At 37.7% G+C, this 9,279-nt stretch overlaps 1 long non-coding RNA gene across 1 annotated transcript; it reads left to right on the top strand.

The window, feature by feature from the left end:
- On the top strand, positions 1-2,107 carry LOC130180558 (uncharacterized). Its single transcript, XR_008829420.1, has 2 exons — positions 1-601; positions 1,665-2,107. It is a non-coding gene; the product is annotated as an uncharacterized LOC130180558 (long non-coding RNA).
- The last annotated feature ends 7,172 nt before the right edge of the window (positions 2,108-9,279 follow it).

Genomic DNA, 9,279 nt, shown 5'->3' with positions numbered 1-9,279 from the left:
AACCCTCTCATCATGCAAAGGAGCAATAGATTCATTAGCATAAGTCTTGTTTCTTGTGTTTCTGCATTGTTACTAGTCTTATTTTGTTCTTCATTGTGCTCTATGTTTTCCACTCATCATTAGACTGCTATAAAAATTAAATCTTACTGAGAATCTCTCAAAAAGCATGTTTAAATTGCATGAGAAATTTTAGGACAGGTGAATTCTACAGTTCATATTAAGTTTAAGTTTTCCCATTTTAATGTCAGATGGCTCCATTCATCTTTTAATAGTCCTTTAATTAAATTTTCTTTTATTTACAAACTTTTATTTTGTTCTCTTAGTTATGAAAATTTAGAGTTATTAATGAGTTTATATATTTTTATATATATATATGTACATAGGGTTCATCCCAAAACATATTGGTCCTGATCCAGCTAACTGTTAATGAGCTGCATTTTTGCAGGCTTGGGTTTAAGGACTTGTTGCTCTGACAACAGGTCCAGATGAATGCTGAATCTGCTTTAAAGAACCAACAAATCCAGACTCATGTCAAATCATCAAATCATCTGTTTGTGGAGGCCCAGCAGTGTGTTTATGGGTGCCACCTCAAAACCAGAAGGTAGGGTTTTGCTTGGAAATGGTTTTATGTTTAGGTATAAGCCCAGAGACAATTAAGTTTAGATACAGTATAAAATAGAATCATGGCGAGATAAAAAGACACTGAGATGTGTTTTTAACTATCTCTTTTACTATCAGCTTTGTTGGCATGAAATGTACTGCATGATGAAACATGAAGTAAAAAAGGCTTAGCAAAGCTAAATCCTCAATGAATTAATATTTTACAGTTTTCTCCATGGGTTCATGCACTGTGGCAACAACCAGGACATTCAGCATTCAAATTAGAACAAATTAGAAACACATTTCTAGATATTTCTGTATGGTGTTTACCCGTAGCTTGAATGTAATTTTTGATTTCTGTCATTTTGTGCACACGAGTAACTCACTAGAATGTGACACACTAAATCTCAACAAAAATAGAAAAATAGAGTGGGTGGCTGCTTTGGGTGATGTGGAGAGTAACTCGCTGCTGGGGGTGATGTGGAGGTTAACTCAGAGCGCATAAAATACAGCAGTCAAGAGTGATCCTGCTAATCAACTTCAGGCTAGTTAGTTCACCTGTCATCAAAAGAAGACCTTGGCATCTACAACAATACTGTTCATCTTGCTAGTAGCAGTTAAAGGAGCTATTTGTAAGTTTGCTTTATTAATTTATTGATAATGAATATACATACAACCCTTTAAGTGATGAATCGGTTGTGTAAAGACAGACTGACAAATAGTCTTTTCTCTGATAAACACCTCTTAAAACAACTGATGGATAATTTCACAAAAACACCTTACACTGTTGAACTAAGTTGGCACTGTTAGCTTGAACCCAGCCTACCTCTGACCTTTCAAACTGAACAAGACCTTCTGGCAGACGGGATGGATTGTTGTTTACATAATTTTTAGTACTCTATACACTATAAGTACAAAAACCCAGGAGACACAGACCCTCATAGTGCATTCATTGTGGTTAAGATCGTGTCTTGCCCATCATAATGTTTACATCAGTGGTAACTGAACCTCTCTGCACTGTCTGCAAGGTTTAACATTTTGCTTTATTTATGCTTGATTTACAGCCTGGAAGAGTGAACTGTTTGGAGAAACATGGAGGTAGACCTTATGAAATGCACATTTGAGATGGCTTAACATGGACAATATTTACATTATTTACAATGATGTTTGTCCTTTAACATACTACATATGTAACCCATGGCTGAATGGGATATGAATCATCATATGCTGTAACAGTGGCATTTACTGTATATGTCCTTGTATGGACACATTCCTGTGATCATGAAACCAAAGAACTACGCCTGACAGCGTAAGAGGCTCTTACAATACAGTTTGTCACAGAGTAAATTATATGATTAGATTTTTTACTGTGTTCTATAATACAGTTATAGTTAAACAATTTTACAGAATTAACACGTTAGGAAACACAGTTCAGATTAATACTGTTAAAGTGTCATAACAAAATCTGTTGGCAGATGTTCTATATTAAATCCCTTCAATACTTCGATATTGTGGTCAGTGCATCTTGTTTAGGGCCCCTAACAGTCTTCAACCATTCAGGCAATTCATTTAAAGTGCTTGAGATTCAGCCAGGGGTAAGAAAATGGCACAACATAAAAGATATATTTTGTTGGGGGGCACAATCTCTTTGAAAACTCTTGCAACCTTTTTCCTTTATGCTTTGATTTTTTTTTTACCATCGAATTGGACTGGAAAAAAGACTGAAAAGATAAAATGTATTTTGCAAATTATTTGCAGACTATATTCCATTCAGACATGTTAGGACTCAAGACACAATGAGAATATAGTGCTTTGATTGATTGTCAACAACAAAATCAATATTAACAACAGTAAATGTAGCTAATAGTTTGAGATAGGGTTTGACAGATTCATGTTTAATGCAGTTTCTTAATTAATGTATTATGAAATTAAATGTTTCCACTATCAGCCACAGTCATTCAGTCACAGCAGACAGCGGGGTTTGTCGTGCTGTAGCAATCCTTGGCCTCATGTTACCTTACATGAACTTGTTTCCAATTAAATCCAAATTTTAAGTTTGGGAAAAAGAGTAGGGTCATGTGAATAGAGTTGAATTATCAGAATTGGTATTGGTTGTTGGATCCCTAGTGTGATGTGTTAAATGGAAAGGCTGTTAAATTTTTGTAAGGAAAATAATTTATCCCCATACTCTACTTCTGCTGAGGATGCTTTCTGCATGTATTTGACTGAAAGCTCAAAAAGCAAAAGTAGTTTTTATAGTAGCAGTCGAAATGATCAACCTATTTGTAAACATTTTCTGCAGTCGCGTTTAGCAGTGATTGAGAAAATGTCCAACATACTAACTATTGAACTGACATGCACTCCTCCCACACACAACCTGTTTTTCTGACATTTCTGCTTTTATTGCATTCATGTCTCCCACTGATCTCTCCATATGGTGAATAAGTTTGAGTCCCTGCACATGTTCTGCACTCAGCCCCTCACATATCTTACACATCTCCTCTGTCAATTTACCAGTCTGCGATGAAACAGAATGTTAAAGGAGAGCATATCTGAAAGTTACTGACGGCCACTGATCAAAAATATTTAAATCTGTAATCATATGGAGGCCTGCAAACTTTACAAGACATCTATGTAACGCATCTTAAGGTGTGTCATTTTAATGGATACTGCTTTATGAATATTGCTTGAATGTGGGAGTTTAGTGGCTCGAGCTTTAATTATCACATTAATGAAAAGGCAAGATGTTCACACTGACACCTCAGTAATGACCATGTTTGTAGAGTTATATACATCTCCATCCTATATGGCGTGGCATACTGACAATTTAAGAAAGTTGAGCTGAAAGCTGGGGTCGCGCAACTATTTATATGCCCCTCCATAACCTGCAGTTTCTTCTGAAATACTGTATGAGGGTGTGGGTTAATTTGTGTTTTATTAGGTGCAAAAGGGTACCGTTTTCTTTTATGAGCCAAATATCCTGGAGATTTGAATCAAATTCGAGCCAGCTATGGGAAGGATGGAAAGTTAATTCATCACCAACTGGCCTTTTTAGTGTTATGTATAGTTATTAAATGTTTATATAGCTCTTTAAAGAAAACTTTTCAGACATCATAGATACACACATTCTTTACTGTAATTGCCTGAACCTCAGCAGTAAACTCCCATATTCACATAACAGAATGTATATCGCCAGTGTTTATAAGTGAAAGTCTTGCCGCAGAGCAAACAGAATCATGCAGAAAGCTATTATGACTACTTACATATGACTGGCAGTTTACACTTGGAACTTGTTCAGAAAAAAAGACTGTATGTAACAGACAAACAAGCCTCTTGGGTGGTATAGAGACTGGGAGAATTCATGACAGCAATTCCCCTACAGCCTACCATGTATCAGTGGTGTTTTGTATGTTGATGTCAGAGTAATGAGAACAATTGGCAGTAAACTCCTCATAAAATTCAGCACGTTCTTGGACAGCTGTTGGGTATGACGCTGCAAGCAAATACCTGCATACTCACAGTGTCTCCAGGTGTGGTTGTTTAATATCCACACTATGATCTGGTGTAGACATTTATGCTTTATGTATAAATGAGCAAATTGGGTATGGTTGTAAAAAGCATCAGTGATGCATTGGTAATTGTACCAAAAGCTGCACATGACACTGTACTACTAAGCTGTTGCAACTCTGGTGTAGGAGTCTATTTGTTAAATTGAAATGTTTGTATATGTTGGTATTGATCAATCGACCACTTACTTTTTCAACCAATCAACTAGTTTTTTGTTTGCCAGACTCAGTGTTGTCCTCAAATAGCTTTTTTTGTTTTACCAACAGTCCAAAACCCAGAGAGCTGTGAAATGTGAGAACTCTGAGTATTGGAGAAGCTGGAACCATCCAATGTTTTGGCATTTTTACTTGAAAGTTGTCTGAAACAATTAATTGACTCTCAGCATACTTGCTTATTCATTTTCTGTCAATCAATTATTCAAGTAATCATTGGAGCTCGAGTTGAATCCTGGGCTGGCCATGGACTCTTAAGTGCAACATGCTGACACGCATCAGGGAGCACTGCTTCAATGCAACATCTGTACACACACTGGAAGTGACAGACCGTAGAAAAGTAGTTGAGGCACAGCAGCTGTGATGTGTCAAATGTGAAGAAACTTCTGCTTTTCTGAAGAGTTGATACATGTTGTCATGGTGTATCCTGATGAGTTGATGAACATCAACCCCTGGTGATAGTGTGTAGGCTTACATAAAAAAAAACAACCGGTGTGGACATTTTGACACACACAATATGCCACTGGTGTGTGTTGCCCTTTAATTCTGTTGATGGGATGTGTTTGATACGTCTACGGTTTGATAGTTTTGATGTGTGCGCACTGGCTGTTTAGAGCATGTGATGTTATTACTAAGGGTGGGCATAGCCGCTCAATGGTTAGCACTGTTGATTGGCTGGTCGGTGTCTTTCTGTGCTTGTGTCCTTGTGTCTCCCTGGGTTTCCTTTGATTACTCTGGCTTCTTGCCACTGTATGCCAAAGATATGCATGTCAGTGGAAAACTTGAAATTGGCAATTGGTCGGCGTAAATGTGATTGTATCTAGCCTTCTGCCCACAAGTTACTCACATAGTGATTCAAAGTTTAATTTCAAAGATAGTTTTTCAGTTTAAACACTGCTGATAGATAACACAGTTGGCTCACATAATTGTTTTTAATCCCATTTTAAGACTGCCAAATAACATTCACATCTTGGCAGGAATCACTGCAACCTAAATGTCAGCATATGCTTCTCTTGAAATCTCTGCCTCTTGGATTTTTTTCTGGGCTGCATTCTATACTTTGCATGTAAATGATTTTAAATTTTGCTGTGCCAAAACTTTCTTTTCATAGGCAAAGAGTTACCAAACAGTCATAAGAATAGGTGTGTCATGGTGTGTAAATCAATTCCACATGGTCCTTTATTGCCTGAGCTGTGCTTATTTTGGTGACACGAGAATGTTTCATGAATCAGATAAGTGTTTTATGATGCTGTAATGTTTATGACCTGGCATCAAGGATATGCTAATTGAATAGGATTAACTCGAGTTTGTAACTTTCAAAGATGATAGAGTAGTGTTGCAGTGCAATGTCTTTGCGCTTTGTTTTTGTTGCTATACAGTGAAAATGTCTTCCATCAATCTCGTAACAGACAAATAAAGTGCATTCAGAAAGTGTTCAGACCCCTTCACTTTTGAATTTTATGTTGCAACCTTATGGTAAAAAAAACAAAAACAACCCCTCATCAATTTACACTCACTGCCCCATAATGACAAAGAGAAAACAGAATTTTAATTTTTTTTTTTTGTAAATTTATTAAAAAGGAAAAGCTGAAATACCACATTGACAGAAGTATTCAGACACTTTGCTATTGCACTTGATATTTAGCACATGACTCCCATTTCTCTTGATCATCTTTGAAATGTTTCTACACCTTGACTTGAATCCATCTGTGGTCAATTCAATTGCTTGGACATGATTTGGAAAGATAGCTGATAATGCATATCAGAGCAAAATACTAAGCCATGAGGTGGAAGGAACTGCCTGAGGAGCTCAGAGACAGGATTGTGTCGAGGCACAGATGTGGGGTATTACGTGTAGATTGATGAGGGAAAAATGTATACAGTATATTTTTGATTTTAGTATATGGCAGCGACATAACAAAATGTCAAAATGGTGAAGCTGCTTAATACTTTCTGAATGCACTGTATATTAGTAAGATGGCAGGAGCATTGTAAACGTGACAAACATTTCTCTACAGCAGAACATGTCTGACCATAGTAATTGCATATCTTTTCACCACACAGATAATAATAACAATAACAGTATACTGTGTTAACCAAAAACATTATGGATTTTATCTGTAACTTGATCACTGATATTGTTGTCTGTACAATTGGATATTCTGACTTCTTTTAGCTTTTTTGCACCTTATTGTGTGCTTTTTATAAATCTGTCTGATAATTCATTTAAATGCTTTTAGACATGTTATTTTTGATATTTCGGAAGGCTACAAGTGGCTGTCACAGCCAAGATATAGTATAGTGCATCCAAAAATGAAAATGTTGTTCAAAATCTTCATCATCCAAGCCATGCAAGGCTATCGGTAAATGCTGGAAGATGTGTGGTGCTTCAGAATTCAAATTAAGTTCACAGCAGCAAAGCTGCCTCTCTATGCAATGGAGCCATCACCAGAACAGCAGGGGTATTGAACAGACATTCACTCTAATTATAAATCAACCTCTTGCTGCTCAGCCTGCTCAGATCGCTCACACTGCTCTGTGTCTCTCTCTCTCTCTGTCTCTCTCCCTCTTTCTTTCTCTCTCGCCCACGTCTACCCGCAGCCAAATACTTTGGTTCATCCAAGGTAAATCTGCACTGGGTAAACAATCATCACCATAGGGGATGCAACTTAGACCAGTATTCTGAAAAGGTCTTGGAAGGAACAAGTGTCCTCCTGTCTAAAAATGGACATATCAAACATTTATTTAACATTTGATATAACTTTTATGGTAAAATTACACCACATGTTAATCTAAACTACTTAATCTCAGTCCATGTTACTAAAATGTAATGAACCAAATAGAGGTATTCTACAAGGATGTAATAATCCAGAAAGCCGAATATATGAAGCTGGAGAGACACTTTTCCATCCTGAGACACTTAAATGACGTCGCTTACTAATCAGAGCTTGTCAGACTCCAACTCTCATTTGTCCAGTAACTGCTTTTAATTGAGGTTGAGTCTACTTGAATGACAAACTCATGTGGTTTTCAGAACTCACAATGCCATGTTAATATATTGTTTTAGCAGAAACTCTATGGTACTGGAATTTGAATATCAGTTTTAGAATTGTCCTGAACCCTCTTTGTTGCAAGTAGAAATTTTGACCAGTTGGTGGCGCTGGATAAAAATTCAGGGCGTCTCCAAATTTGGACTGATTCTTTCAAGATCTTGTATGCCTGTACCAAATTTCTCAGCAATCCATAAGACATTTCAAACTGGACCAGATTGCTGTACCAACCAACCCAGTGGCTGACATTGTCATATGCAGATTGCTTCTATCTGTTTAAAAACGTGCACAAAACATTGTGCGTCACAGAATAATCCCTGCTAGTATGACCATTAATCTAATTTCTTTTCTTTTTTTTTGCAGTATGTATTTACAGAGCTTTACCATCTTCATTTCATCTCCTGCAGTCGCAAAGGTATTAATGGGGCACTATGTCAAGTTCTAAAGTGATTCTGCTAATGCACTGTGACGCCTTGTCCTCTGACCTGAAGGTGTAGATCCGTAACCAGGTCACCATCCTCCTTACCTCAGTGATCATGCCTGTTGTGGCTGATGCCAATGTCTGATGTCATGATACATCTCAAGTAAATCTGTCCATAATTATGACAAACATCAGGTGTGCAATCTGGCTCCCGTTTTTTTATTTTGAGTCTTAAATTACAACTTGTGTGTTTGCTGTGATGTTTGTCTTACGAGTATCTGTTTGGCAATTTGCAGGAACGTAGCTGCAGTAAAGATCTAGACGGCAGGAGTACTTCAGGAATCGTTTAACCATTTTTGACAAACAGTTAGACTGTAGATAGAACAGTCACATTAGTCAGTGATACACTATCTAAGCCCCTGGAGTCCGCGTAACTCAAGATAACCTGTGAAACTGGAGCTCAAGTAAACAAGCTTCACTAAACAATTAAGTCAAAACCAAAGCACCAACAGCAAACCAACCGCACTCACTGGTGGATGCGTGTAATATGTCTTTCAGCAGGTACGGGAAATCAGGATTGCATGTGAGTTGCCTTTGCAGTTGTCCAAATCACACCCTGAGGTGAAATGAGTCCAGTGGGGTGTGGGGGGCCCTGCATTGTGGTGGCTGAGCTTAGGAAGGATTTAAACACTACTACTTAGCGGCTCTTAACCTCACTGACCTCTTTGGGACTAATACAGATCCTGTTGTGCTAGAGAATTACATTAAGCCCCTGCTTTGAACCCAGGCCCCAGTGAGCACATGGACTGGAGCATTTATGGTAGATTTTTCAGCTCTCGGCTCCTAACTTGGTAGGTGACCTACTGGTCACTACATCCAACTCTGATGCAGTACTTGCCGCTGGGGCAGGATTGCAATTAATTGGTGGAGATATTGTGCTTTTAAGGTTTTGATATTAATAAAGCTTTTCAGGTCAACGTTTATTGCCAGTAACCAATCACTGAAATTCAAAATCTAGAGATGACAAATTAGAAAAGCACAAAAATTATTTGTGCACATCAGTCGCTGTGTCTCATTGCCTCATTGCCTGTCTTGTTATATTTCATCTCTGTATTCTTCTCTCTTCTGACTTACATATAGTCTAAACAGTTAACCTCAATTTTATGACATCATCCTGTAAAACGTCCTGATATCACCTCATTCAGTTGTGACTGAAACAGAGTGCAGCCTGTGCTGCAGGTGCTGGAAGTGTTTTGTTTGGATTTGTGTTTTGTTTGGATGTTCTTTTCCCTTCTTTTCTTTTTGCTCATCTTGAAAGTGATCTGGAGCTCATTTAGAAGTTTCACTTCTCTCCCACCACCGACTGGCAAGATGGTAGGACAATAACAGGCAACATGACACCAAATACATTTCAAACTGTGTTGAACAG

This window comes from Seriola aureovittata, chromosome 13 (genome assembly GCF_021018895.1).
Source record: "Seriola aureovittata isolate HTS-2021-v1 ecotype China chromosome 13, ASM2101889v1, whole genome shotgun sequence".
Classification (NCBI taxonomy): domain Eukaryota; kingdom Metazoa; phylum Chordata; class Actinopteri; order Carangiformes; family Carangidae; genus Seriola; species Seriola aureovittata.
The sequence above is the reverse complement of the archived record's forward strand: the minus strand, read 5'-3'. Positions and strand labels throughout refer to the sequence as shown.